The 12,833-nt window shown below is 44.9% G+C and overlaps 1 long non-coding RNA gene across 1 annotated transcript in view; it reads left to right on the top strand.

The window, feature by feature from the left end:
* The first annotated feature begins 9,736 nt into the window (after positions 1-9,736).
* The window catches only part of LOC121146858, a 72,430-nt gene continuing 69,333 nt past the window's right edge, over positions 9,737-12,833 (top strand). Inside the window, exon 1 of the long non-coding RNA XR_005882261.1 lies at positions 9,737-9,998. This is a non-coding gene — a long non-coding RNA (uncharacterized LOC121146858). The remainder of the gene's footprint in view (positions 9,999-12,833) is intronic.

The raw sequence follows: 12,833 nt of genomic DNA on the forward strand, positions 1-12,833 counted from the left end.
TTTTACATAGTTAATTAGGGTGGTTAAGGTCAAGGGCTACAGGAAGGTGGGTGGAATCACCATTTCCACATTATATTTTTTTTTCCTCCCTGTATCTGGGGGAAGAGGAGATAGAATGGGAGAAGCCACACTCAGCCTCCCAAATGCCTCTGTACCCTGGGATGGAGAGCAGTCTCCTGACACCACCCCAGGGTCCCTGTTGTGGGGTATGCCATTGAGCAATTCTTTGTGTGTCTCTTGGCTACTTGGGTTTTTTTCTCTTGGTAATTGCTCATTTTTTTTAAAGGCAAAGTTACAGAGACAGGAGGAGGTGAAGGAAGGAGGAAGGAAGGGAGGGAGAGAGCATGCATGAGTGAGAGGGCAAGTACTTCTATCTACTGGTTCACTTCCCAAATGGTTGCAACCAAAAGGCTTGGCCAGGCTGAAGCCAGAAGTTTTATGTGGATACACGGTCCTGACACCAGACTTGGGCCATCATCTGCTGCTTTCCCAGGTGCGTTAGCAGGGAACTGAATAGAAATAAGAGTAGCCAAGACTTCAACTGGCAGCTATAGGGGTTGCTGGCATTGCAGGTGGTGGTTTCACTTGCTATGCTACAGCGCTGACCCTACAACTGCTCTTTGTATCTCTGTTTTTCTTCTGGGATGTCACTAGCATCTTCCCTATGAGAAAAAGGAAAGCAATCCTCAATCACGAGGAGCTGGAGGTTGAGTGTGAACATGTCAGACAGAACTGCACTAGGGCCATGATGGAGCAAGCAAGACCGCTCCATGATCATTCTGAACAGAGGCAACACATGAGCATTGTTCAGCATGGATGGTGCTTCAAGCTTGGTGTGGTAGGCAGAATTCTAAGTTGCTCTCCAAGATTTCCCACTCCTGGTTACATACACCTCCCTCAAGTCATTCAATAAGTATGCTGTTCATTTTCTCTCTCCACTTCGCTTCACTTCACTTCACTTCACTTCACTTCACTTCACTTCACTTCACTTCACTTCACTTCACTTCACTTCACTTCACTTCACTTCACTTCACTTCACTTCACTCCACTCCACTCCACTCCACTCCACTCCACTCCACTCCACTCCACTCCACTCCACTCCACTCCAATTCACTCCAATTCACTCCTCCTCTCCTCTTCTCCTCCTCTCCTCTCTTCCTCCTCTCCTCTCTTCTCCTCCTCCTCTCATCTCCTCTCCTCTCCTCTCCTCTCCTCTCCTCTCCTCTCCTCTCCTCCCATCCCCTCCCCTCCCATCCCCTCCCCTCCCCTCCCCTCCCCTCCCCTCCCCTCCCCTCCTCTCCCCTCTCCCCTCTCCCCTCTCCCCTCTCCCCTCTCCTCTCCTTTCCTTTCCTCTCTCCTCTCCCGGCTGTGTAGGTGGCATCTGTATTATGACCTTGGCCAGAAACCCAGACTGATGGGTACCCTTCTCTACAGGTGACACTAGAGTTGACAGTTACACGTCACTGTAACATTTTTTTTATTTGTTCATTTTATTTATTTGAGAGAAAATGGGCAAGTGCTTACTATCTCCATCTGTTGGTTCACTCCACCACCTGCCTGCAGTAGCTGGGACTGGACCAGCAGTTCTGGACCTCAATCCAGGCCTCCCACATGGGTACCTGAGCCATCCACTGCTGCCTCCAAATGGGGGTCCAGTAACAGGAACTGGGAATGAGAAGTGGAGCCAGGACTTGAACTCATGCACTCTGATGTGAGATTGGGCACGCCAAGCAGTGTCTTGGTTGTTCTGCCAAATGCCCGACTCAGCATGCTTCACTTTCTACTACAACTCATGGCACAAGGCTAAGTTCTTGGGGACATTTTTGGATGTAAGAGAAACTGGACTTTTTTTTTTCTCTCTCATGTATCTGGGAAAGATTGGAGACAAACTGGTGTGTGTGTGTGTGTGTGTGTGTTGGGGAGATGCTGGGCAGAATCTGCCACTTCTGACTGTAGCACATCTGGAGAAAAACACACCTCTGATAAGTTTTTCTCTGTGAGTTTATTACACTTTTCATTTGTTGCCTGAAGCTGTCCGTGGAAGGAAAATGTATCTTGCAGTAAAGCCTTGGTTTGAGTTTGGGACTGATGAAGCCTGGCTCCACAACTGAGAGTTCTAAGTTCATTGAGCAGAACTAACAATGAGGTAGTCAATTGCCATTCGAGTCAGACCACATGCCTGGCACATTATATCATTAAAACCATGGCATTCTGGGAAAGCATAACTGTCCTCATTTGTTATGGCAGCATCATTAGACACTTCAAAAACGCTAGATTACAAAGTTGCTGGGGCAGAACCTGGAAAAGATAAAGTTATAATTGAAAGCTACTTATATGATCCATTTTCAATGAGTTCGGCTTTTTACTTCTAGGCACATTAAGTAATCTCAAATAATGGTTTTTGGCTGAGCTAAATTTAGAACCTTGGAGATGGATGGCTCTGTCATGCTCTTATTCAAGCAATGTTAATGGTTTCCTGTTGTTTAGTAAGTGCCACCTCTGAGTGCCTACTGTGCGTGCTGTTGAAGGACACTTGCTGCTATTTTCTTGAATCCTTGCAATACCTCTGCATGGAGTTGTCAGATTTATCAAATAAAATATAGAGTGGTCAGTTAACACTTGAATTTCATAAGCTATAGGCTATATATGTTTTGAACAAAAATTTATAATTCAAACGTGACCGGGCATCCTGCATTTTATCCAGCACTCCTAGCTGGAAAGCCGGTACTACCCTTCCAATTTTTCAAATGAGAAAATGGAGATTTAGGAGTCTTTTTAAATATTTATTTTTATTTGAAAGGCAAGGTGAGAGAGAGAGTTAGAGAGACAGAGAAGGAGAGATAAAGAGAGCTCTTGTGTTTGCTGGTTTACTTTGCAAGTGGCTGCAAGGGCCAGGGTTATGCTGGTCTGAAGCCAGAAGCCAGGAACTTCTTCCAAGTCTCCTATGTGGGTACAGAGGGCCAAAAGATTGTGCCACCCTCTGCTGCTTTCCCAGGCCATAAGTAGGATTGGAAGCAGAACAGCCAAGACATGAACTGGCATCCCTATGGGATTCAGGGAGTCTTAGCTGGCAGCAAGCAGGCGGGAAGCACAAGGATAGGGTTCTTATTATTCTTATTCTTATTATTAACAGGGTTAAATGCAGTGTTTCTGATTTGAAAGGTTGTGGTTTTGCTGTCACACTGGGATGCCACTCAGGAGCATGCATATCCCCTGCCATACTCTTTAGCCTGTGCCTTGCAGCTCTCCTTCCCTGGGCCCTAACTCACCTCCCTTGAGAACCCTCCACAGAGCTCTGCTCTGCCACGATCCTATCCTGGAGGTGAGGCCATTCTTGTTCTCAAGAAGCCCTGATGCAACAGATGCCAGACAGGTGTCCAGTTGATGATAGTGTTAAGTTGAAGATAGTGTTTTCTGCAGCTGTGAGAGAATGCCAAGGACTGAGTAACTTAGGAGAAACATCCTGCTCACGGTTTTGAAGGCTGGGAATTCCAAGAACAAAGGGCCACACGGTGGGGGAGATGCTTGCTGCATTGTAACATAATGAGGGGGCACACATGGGAAAGGGAAGAGAAGGGACTTAAATCTCTAGGTCACCTCAGGGTACCCAACTTCCATTCATGATAGTGGAGCCATTGGGACCTAAACACTTTCCACTGGACCTACCTTTTTCTGTAGTTACAATTTGATCTGCAATTTGATCTCAGTGTGAGTTATGGAGGGGATGGACATCCAACTCAGAGCAAGTATCAAGTGTTAAAGTGGAACTAATACAGAAAATAGCATATTATGATAGGGAGGGCTAGCAGAGGCGCCATGAGCAAAAGATGGAGGAGGAAGACATCCAAAAGGAAGAAAGTAGCCCATGTAGAGGACATGAAGCAGTGTGCTGTGTTGGTGGGGTGCTGAGCAGTCTTAGTCTGCTGGGGTTGATACCCAATATTTTGTGGCTGTTAAACATCTCCTGAGGTAGCCTTTTTTTAAAAAATTGATTTTATTTATTTGAAAGGCAGATCTACAGAGAGAAGGAGAGACGGGGTAAAGAAATCCTCCATTCACCAGTTCACTCCCCAAATGACCACAGTCTGAGTTGAGTAGGTCAGGAGCTTCTTCCAGGTCTCCCATATAGTTGCAGAGGACCAAGGCCTTGAACCATTGCTCTGCTGCTTTCCCAGACCATAAGTAGGGGACAGGATTAGAAATGGGAAAAGAATTAGAAGTGGTGCAGCCAAGACTTGAACTGGCGCCTATATGGAATGCCAGCACTGCAGGTGGAGGATTAGCTGGTTGAACCACCAAGCCAATCTCCTGAGCTTATTACTTTTTAATTTGTATTTGCTTAAAAGGGAAGGGACACTCCCATTGACTTGTTCACTCCCCCAGATGTGAGTAGGTGGAGCCAGCAGCAAGGAGCTCAGTCTAGTTTTTTCATGTGGGTAGCACAGAGCCAATTATTGGTACCTGCTTCCTCCCAAGGTGCACATGGGCAAGCAGCTGAAATGGGAGCAGGAACTGTATCTGCAACCCAAACCTATGCACCTTCACCTGGGGTGCCAGAGAAGCAGGAGTTGCCCTGCTTCACTGCTAGGCCAGTTGCCCACTTAATCTTAGGAAACTGATTTTCAATTCTGGGTCAGTAAAGGGCTTAGGAATCTGTATCAACCTGGTCAGACGTGACTCTGATACAAGCACTCTGCTGAGCACATGGAGACACAGTTCCAGCGAGCATCTGCAGAGGAGCAGAGAAGGGAGATGGGGTCAGGTGCAGGGTCTTATGCCCAATTGAAGAGTTAAGATCTCATTTTAATTTAAAGATAACTCTAGACTCTGCTAGGGAAGCTAAAGTATACCAAGATTAAGATAGAATTATTTCTAGAAGCTTAGCTTGGAGATTTCAAATAATTAAATTAAGGCCCTTTTGACATTTCAACTAGATAACAGGAGATACTCGTCCACATGTTTGGAACTGGGACTAAATCTTAAGGAGCAGATGGAGGCCAGGGAGCTGCCAGCAGTGCACGAAGGCTGGCTGACTTGTTGATGCCTGTCTGCTCTGTGTTAGGGAGCTAGATGCAAGCCTGTGTTTTTCTTTTTAGCAGGGTACTCTGCAGAATCCAGTGCTGCATGATGGTTTTGTGCTGAAGAAACATGTGTGTCTGCCTTAATCCAGAGCATGTTACGCCCTCAATGAACATATGACTTCTACTTTCTGATTTGCTTGTTCAAAAGTTATTTTTATTACAAAAGGGGCACTGATAAATTTATGAAAGTTAGGAAAATACTTAACAGTAGAAGAAAAACACTTATTTTTACTTTCCTAACAAAGTCCATTTTTTTGGTCTAAACATGTAAAATTATTATTTATTTTATTGTCTTCCATTTGTATCAACTCAGTGTGCAAATGCTCTCAGCTAATCTAGGGGAATGTGACTCCCACCCTCAGTGAATAGAGCTGAATTAATGACCCACTTTAAATTACATTCAATTTGACAGATATCTATTGAATGCCAGCTGTGTGCATGGTACTGGTTAGAGCTCAAGGTGATTACAAAGATTAATAAGACCATGAGTCGAGTAGGTAATAAACTAGTGAGAGAGCCAGACCTGCACACAACAAGATAGGATCTCAAAAAGATCAACAGAGAGAAGCTAATTTAGCTATTGTGTTTTTGTGGCAAAGTAAGAGTGAGAAGCATGACAGAGGATCTAAAAATATAGCAATTGAGCTGGAATCGAATGCATGCCTTGGAATCAGAGTGTGAAATTTGCAGAAGGGAAATCAAACATGTAAAGACACATAGAACTTGTCTTGGCAAGGCTGGCCAGTGTGGCTTGAATGGGTAAATGGAGCGGAGAATAGACTTAGGGTTCCTTTTTTTTTAAAAAAAGATTTATTTATTTCTATTGGAAAAACAGGTTTACAGGGAGAAGGAGATACAGAGAGAAAGATCTTCGGTCCACTGGGTCACTCCCTAAGTGGCTGCAACAGCCGGAGCTGAGCAATAGGGGTGCTGGACCCCAAGGCTTTGGTTCATCCTCTTTTGCTTTCCCAGGCTACAAGCTGGATGGGAAGTGGGGCAGCAAGGACACGAACTGGCACCCATATGGGATCTCAGTACATGCAAGGCAAAGATTTAGCCATTGAGACATCACACTGGGCCCTGGACTTAAGAGTTCTAAGTCACTGCCTTCCACAACACAAGGAGAAGAGAGAACACTTCCCAGGGAATTATGGAAAGCAATGAGGGTCTCTGTGACAGATATGACCACCAGTCCTTGGGGAGGACATGTAGAGTGAGTAATGTGGCAGAGTGGATGTGTGAATGTACGTACATGTGTGTGCAAGTGTATGGGTGCACTGCACACTGTGAATATATATATGAATACATGTGTGCAATAAAGTGCCTGCATATGTGCATGTGTGTATACACATGTGTATACATGTGCATTGTATGTGTTCACATGTACATATTATGTGTGTCAAAACAAAGGTATGAGGAGATTGGTGGCATTTGTCTTAGTGAAGAATATGTGATGGAGAGTGTAACACACCTTGTAAAATATGCAAGCCCCCAGGAGAAGGGATTCACATGCAGGGTCAGATGGCCCTGTTTTAGTCTGACTTCTGAGATCATTTGTAATTTGGGTCCTGAGACTTTTAAGTTAGTTGTCCAAGAAGCAGCCTTCATCAGGGAGTTTGCATGTGTGTGTGTATTCTAATGTTGCTCTCCTTCATTTCTGTTCAGATTTGTTTACTTTGAGCACAACCAGTTGTGAGCAATGAGTCTGCCACCTGCTGTTGCTCCAGGAGACATTGCCTTTCTTAGGCTAACCTGACTTTGAATGAGAGGCAGACTCTGTCTTGGCTCTCCACCAGATGGCCTTGAGCAGACAGTCCGGAAATAGAGGCTGTCTCTGTAGGTGTCTGCCTCCCAAGATGTGCAGAGGTGGGTATGGCCCATGGCCAAGTGTCACTCAACCAGGACTTTATCAGGGAATTAGACAGGCCAGGCCTCTGCTCCAAGCGAACTGACATTTTGGAGGGGAGAGAGGGCACACTTGGATAGACCCAGCAGGTCTTCTTTAGAATGAAAAGACAGGTTAGGGTTGAGGCAGGACCACACTGGCACACATTTCCTACATGGGCTGCTCAGGTGACTCCTCCCTAGGGAGCATTTGTCTAAGCTGGGAATTTGAGGGCTCCAGCTGGGGAATGCCCAGGTGGAGGGAACAGCTTCCAGGAAGCCCAGATGTAAGGAGGAGCCTGGAGCCTTGTGGGAGCTGAGAGGTCACTGCCTGTCAGGTGAGGAGCCAGGGGAATGAGGCTGAAGTTCTTGCTATTTTGGATTGAGTTTTGCATCTGTTAGCTCAATCTGACATCTAATGGGCTGTGACTTCCATAGTCTCAGAATAAAAACTGATGTTCAATTATCCCCGATGTTCTCTGCTGCTTCTCCTACCAGCACATCTCTCTCTCTCTCTTTATTACAGTTCATTTTATGGCACAGTTTCACAGGCTCTGAAGTTCCCCCAACCCCTCCCCGTACCCTCCCCCCCATGGTGAATTCCTCCACCTCGTTGCAGTATTACAGTTCAAATCCAGTCTGTCTTCTTTCATTGCAAGCATGTACCATGCATAGAGTCCAGCATCTTATTGTTCAGATCAATTCAACAGTTTCTTGGGGAGACCATCTCTGGTCTAAAAGCAGAGCTGGCAGAATATCTTCCTGACCAATTAAAAGCCATAACATAACATCAACAACAGTTTACAACATTATGGAGTTAATTGACATGGTATTGAGTGATTGATATGTTAGAAACTGCAGGTTCTTAACCACATCCTGTGACTACTTCATTGACATTTCAATTTTAGTTTATGTACAACCAGCTTCTATCCACCTTAAAATGGCTATAGGATACTATTCAGCTTTCTCGTGTCTATTTTCATTTTTGCATTTGGCAGTTTACGTATTGAAGCATAATTTTTACTGAACTTGTCTTTGCCCTATCTCCTTCTCTCACTCTCATTGCTCCTTCTGCCTGGTCCAGTGAGGCTCAAGAAACTTGAGAGCAGGGCTGCAAGTTTTGTTTTTTTTTTCCTAAGGAAGGATAGGGAAGATAATGCCAGAAAATCAACCCTGTTTTGCCCATGGCAGGTGGGCCCTTTACCCCAGGGAATGTTTCATGGCATTCAGCTTGCCAGCTGCCCTAAGCATGTAACCTAAGGGGAAAGCAGCCTGTGGTGTGGTGTAGCTCTTTAGGATGCTCTAAGGCACTGGGAGCTGTGTGTTTGGAAGAAGGCAAGCAAAGTGACTACTCATTCAGTGTTTACAATTATGATGACTTTGCTAATTATAAATAACGTTTATGATAATGTAGAAGTAAATGCTCAGTAGCTTATGGAAGCCCTATATATCAGAGTGTATAGCATAAATAAGACATTTATGCAAATCATAAAATCCTTCTGCAATGCTCTCTGTGGCCAGTGGGTGAGTGTGCTGCGCCCTCCACCACGGACTGTGCCACGGGTCTTGCAGGTGGTGGAAGCCTTGGGTTAAATCCAGAAAGCAGGATGTCTGTCTTATGGGAAGAAATTGATCTCTTTCTTGCTTTTAGAAGGGCATCTCCAGCTAACATCCTGCACACTTATAAATGGAAAAGTATTTTCAAACAAAGCCAGCTCAACTTTAAAGAAAAAGCTCCTGGGCCCCTGTTGACTCATTTATTTTGGAAAGAGCTGTCAATGCAGCCAGTACTTCAACTTGACCTCTTGAGGCACTTCCTGCAGGGGGTGGAGGTGGTGGTAAAGGGCTAGGTTAGAGGTCAACTGTTCAGTGACACAGGGAGTCATGGGCTTTGTGACCAGGAGGGTTGGGAGCAAGGAGAGTTGGCAGCCATCTGGGGAATGTGCAGGGAGAAACAGGCAAGTTTGGGCCAGGGAGGAGCAATGGCAAGAATCACAGCTGGAGGGCGGAAGTGAGCATAGCAGGAGTGGAGAAGAGGCCCATGAGGTGGAGCCCACTGGCTTACTGAGTAGATGGGATAAGATGGGAGAGGCTGACCTTGGAGAGCGGCAGGGTACACAGAAGTCCTTAGGGAGGAGTTCTTTCAGAAATAGGGCAGAGGAGAAGGTTCCTAGAAAGCCATGAATGAGTGAGTGCCAGGATGGGTCTCAGCTTACTTAACCTATGCGAGGGGCAGCTAGAACTTGGTTTCGGTGCATGTCTAGAGACTTGCAACTGCCCCCTTGGTTTTGTCATATGCCTTGAGATCCTTCTCCTGTCTCAATGGCATCTTGAGACCCCTGTAGACTCACGAAGTTGGCAAGAAGCCCAGAGCCCTCTGGGTATTTCCCTCCCCCTCAACCTCTTCTGGCAATTTGGGTACTTTCCAGTAAATTGGTCACCTTCTCCCCCTGCCTACCCCAACACATACCCATCTTGTGGTGAACTTGTTACAGTCTTGTAATAAACAACTCCAGGATGCAGGTGAGTTATATAAGTTGTGGTGGGCTACATAGTGACACCTGGCAAAGTATGTGATAGCTGTACTGATTGGCTGGACTTACAATATGTGATAGATGCTTATAGCTAATAGAAATATTGTTACTACCCTGAGGCTTATTTCCCCTGGCCCCGCCTTATAAATGCTGTGCTTGGTTGCTAAAAAATGGACAAGTTCACCATATCTGTCTCTGGTACTTTTCTATTGAAAATGCTGTTGCCACACCACATTACCTGGGTGGGTGGCTGACGGCCGTGACTGCTTGCAGAAAGCAGAGAATAGCATGAGTGTTGTATCTGGGAAGAATGAGCTTGCATGGATGTGTGTGTATGGCACCTGATGGAGGGCGGGGATACCCACTACAAGTGTCTCTTGTGATGTTGCTGCTCAGCTTTACTGGTGACCTGTGCAAGACTAGGACCTGGGCCTAGAACCTGTCCTTCCTCATTTGGTCCAGGTTCACCTGTGATGTGACCAAGACCATGCTGTTTTGGGTAAGAAAATTGGTGGAGGGTGAGCTGCTTGCCAGTCACCAGGCATGGTACATGCTGAACATGTGCTGGGAAACACAGGGTGTGTGTCTATTTTTTTTTCTTTATCTTAGGATTTTCATCCCTTTGTGTAGGACTTTTAGAACATCAGGGACAAGACTCTGGTAAGGTAATGCATTCATTCTCACGAGGCTTTCTCACTTCAGGGAATCAAAAATATAACCCGAGGAAAGATCAACTGAGGGGCTCAATTCTGGAAACTGGGTGAGGCATCATGAGGACAGCATGAGGAAGTCCTGTTTCCTTGTGCCCAGTGTTTTTACAGAACCAGGCACCCCCAGTGGGCTAATGACAATGTCTTTCATTCTGCAGATAGAGAAATTGAGACTTAACAAATTTGGTTCAGAACAAAATTCAGTCTTAGAATTCAGATCCTTCACGTCCCATTCTTTCTATGCAAGAAGAGAAACTACCTGGAAAAGCTTTTACTTAGACAGAAAGCCATTCTGTTTAAATTTCTTCACTCCAATATTTTTGGAGGAGTGTGAGTGCTGTGTGACATGAGCATTTTAGGGAGAATTAGTGTAGAATGTTAAGCTCAGGGACCCAGTGAAGGGCCTGCTGGATCTTGGGGCCAGAAACCTGGCAGGGAGAGGTTGGGTTCCTAAAGCTGTTGCTTAGGGAAAGGGTTGGCACCTCACCTCTACCCACGTTCTGCTTATGTCAAAGTTGGTTCATTTACTGCTTAAGATGTGGCCAGGGATCTCCGTGAAGAAGTGGTTATAACAGAGGCTGAGCCTCTTCCCTTGTCGTGAGAAGGGGGCTTTGCCTTTATGTCTTTAAGCTCCAGGAACCTTACTGACTCAAGAATCTAATGAACACAACTGCTTCTTTGCATGGCTCTGGGTTCACCATGAGTCCATCAGCTATGGGGTTGACATTTGGATGGATCCAGCCACTTGTTAGATACAATTGTGTGTCGTCGTTTCGCGTCATTTGCTGTTTTTTTTCAAGGACATTTCCATGTGCTGAAGTCATTTATCTATTTGACATTATTTGTAGTGCTAGCAGAGTCCAGCATACTAATTTCTGTCATTTCGAAAGGGGGTGGTGCACATGCTGGGGAGGAGGTGGTGCTTGAGTTGTTATTCTCAACTTGTCATTCTCTACATGGAAGCAATGGTAAACCCATTGCACAAATTACCTTTTCTCCTTTGGCTGTCCCTGGAACTGTTCTTCAAACTGGAAATAATAAGGCAAAGAATAAATACTTTGCAGTTTTTACTGGTTCATCAGCATTTTGCAAAAATCAGCCATTCTTTTTGCTTCCAGTAACAGATACTCTCATACTACATGGGGGTAACCTCAAGGCATAGGCACAAGTTCCATCTTCCTGATTCATAGGGAAGTCAGAAAGTCTCTTCCATTTATTTAGCTTTGTATTTTGTCCAAATCATTTGTGTTTCTTCCTCTAAGAAAACAAGATCATATTTACCTTTCCTATTTAGCTGGAGATGAGTAAAATTAAAGATTAAATGAAAAATATAGAGCTAGGTGAGAGTAACAAGGACTCTACAAGTGCAGATGGTGTCTGCTTGGGGACACACAGTCTTTAAGATAAGGGGAGTGCAGCATTGTGGCCTAGTGGCCTATATGGGTGCTGGTTTGTTCCCAGCTACTCCACTTCCAATCCAGCTTCCTGCTAATGGACCTGAAGTAACAGCAGAGGATGGTCCAAGTGTTGAGGACCCTGTCACTCTGGTTGGAGACCTGGTTTTAGATTCTGGCCCAACCCTGGCCGTGTTGTCCATCTATGGAGTGAACTTGTGGGTGGAAGCTCTTCCTCTCTCTTTCCCTTCCTCTCTATATCTCTGACCTTCAAATAAATAAATACATCTTTAAAAAAGAAAGATAAGGGAATGAAGAGAATATATATAGTGCCTGATAGTGTCAGTTCCTGTATTGCATTTAATATATCTTTGAGATCGTTAATTCACTCTGTGAGGCAGGGTAAAACTTTAAGAAGAACCTGAATTCCAGAGACAGAAGTTTGTTTCCCTTTAACACAGTGAGGAAGTGACAGGCACCAAACAGTAAGCAAGTGGGTTTGGTCTCACATTCAGGCTGCATCCCGTAGTAGGATCCATTGTGGGCATCTCTAGCTAACAAGGAAACTTAAACATTTTCTGATGGGGAAATTCAAGGCAAATGTATTTTTAGGGCTGTTCTAATGTATCACAGACTGTGTGGCTTAGACAGCAGATGTTTATTCTCTCACGGTTCTGGGGACTACAAGATCGGGATACAGTTGGGCTTTGTTTCTTCTGAGTGATCCCCTTAGCTTGAGGAGAGCCATTTTCTCGTGTCTTCACGTGGTCTTTGCTCAGTATGTGCTCATGTCCTGCTCTCCTTCTATAACAGCATTATGACTTCGTTTTTACCTTCATGGCCTCTATGAAGACCTACGCGACTACAGTTGCAAGACAGAATTTCAATCTCCGAGTTGGGGAGGAGATAAAAATTCAGCCCATGTCAATAGATAAATTTAATCAATCCCTTGCTTCAGTCAAACTTAATCCACAGAATTGCCTGCACTGAATATCTAAGACAGGGACTCCTTTGCAATTGCATCCTACATTAGACTGATAATGGATTTGCAGAGGGGAAGTACCTCGCCATTTTGAGCCTCATTTAACAACACTATGAGGCAGATAAGAGATGTTATTCATCTTCCAGTGAAACTGAGGCTTAGAGATTTTATATGAGTCATTGATGGGTAAGTTAAGTCGACTGTAGTTGTTTTTACTCTTGCAATAAAAAGTAAACCTGGCATTTATA

This window comes from Ochotona curzoniae, unplaced genomic scaffold (assembly GCF_017591425.1).
Source record: "Ochotona curzoniae isolate NIBS_2020 unplaced genomic scaffold, NIBS_Ocur_1.0 scaffold_4505, whole genome shotgun sequence".
Lineage (NCBI taxonomy): Eukaryota > Metazoa > Chordata > Mammalia > Lagomorpha > Ochotonidae > Ochotona > Ochotona curzoniae.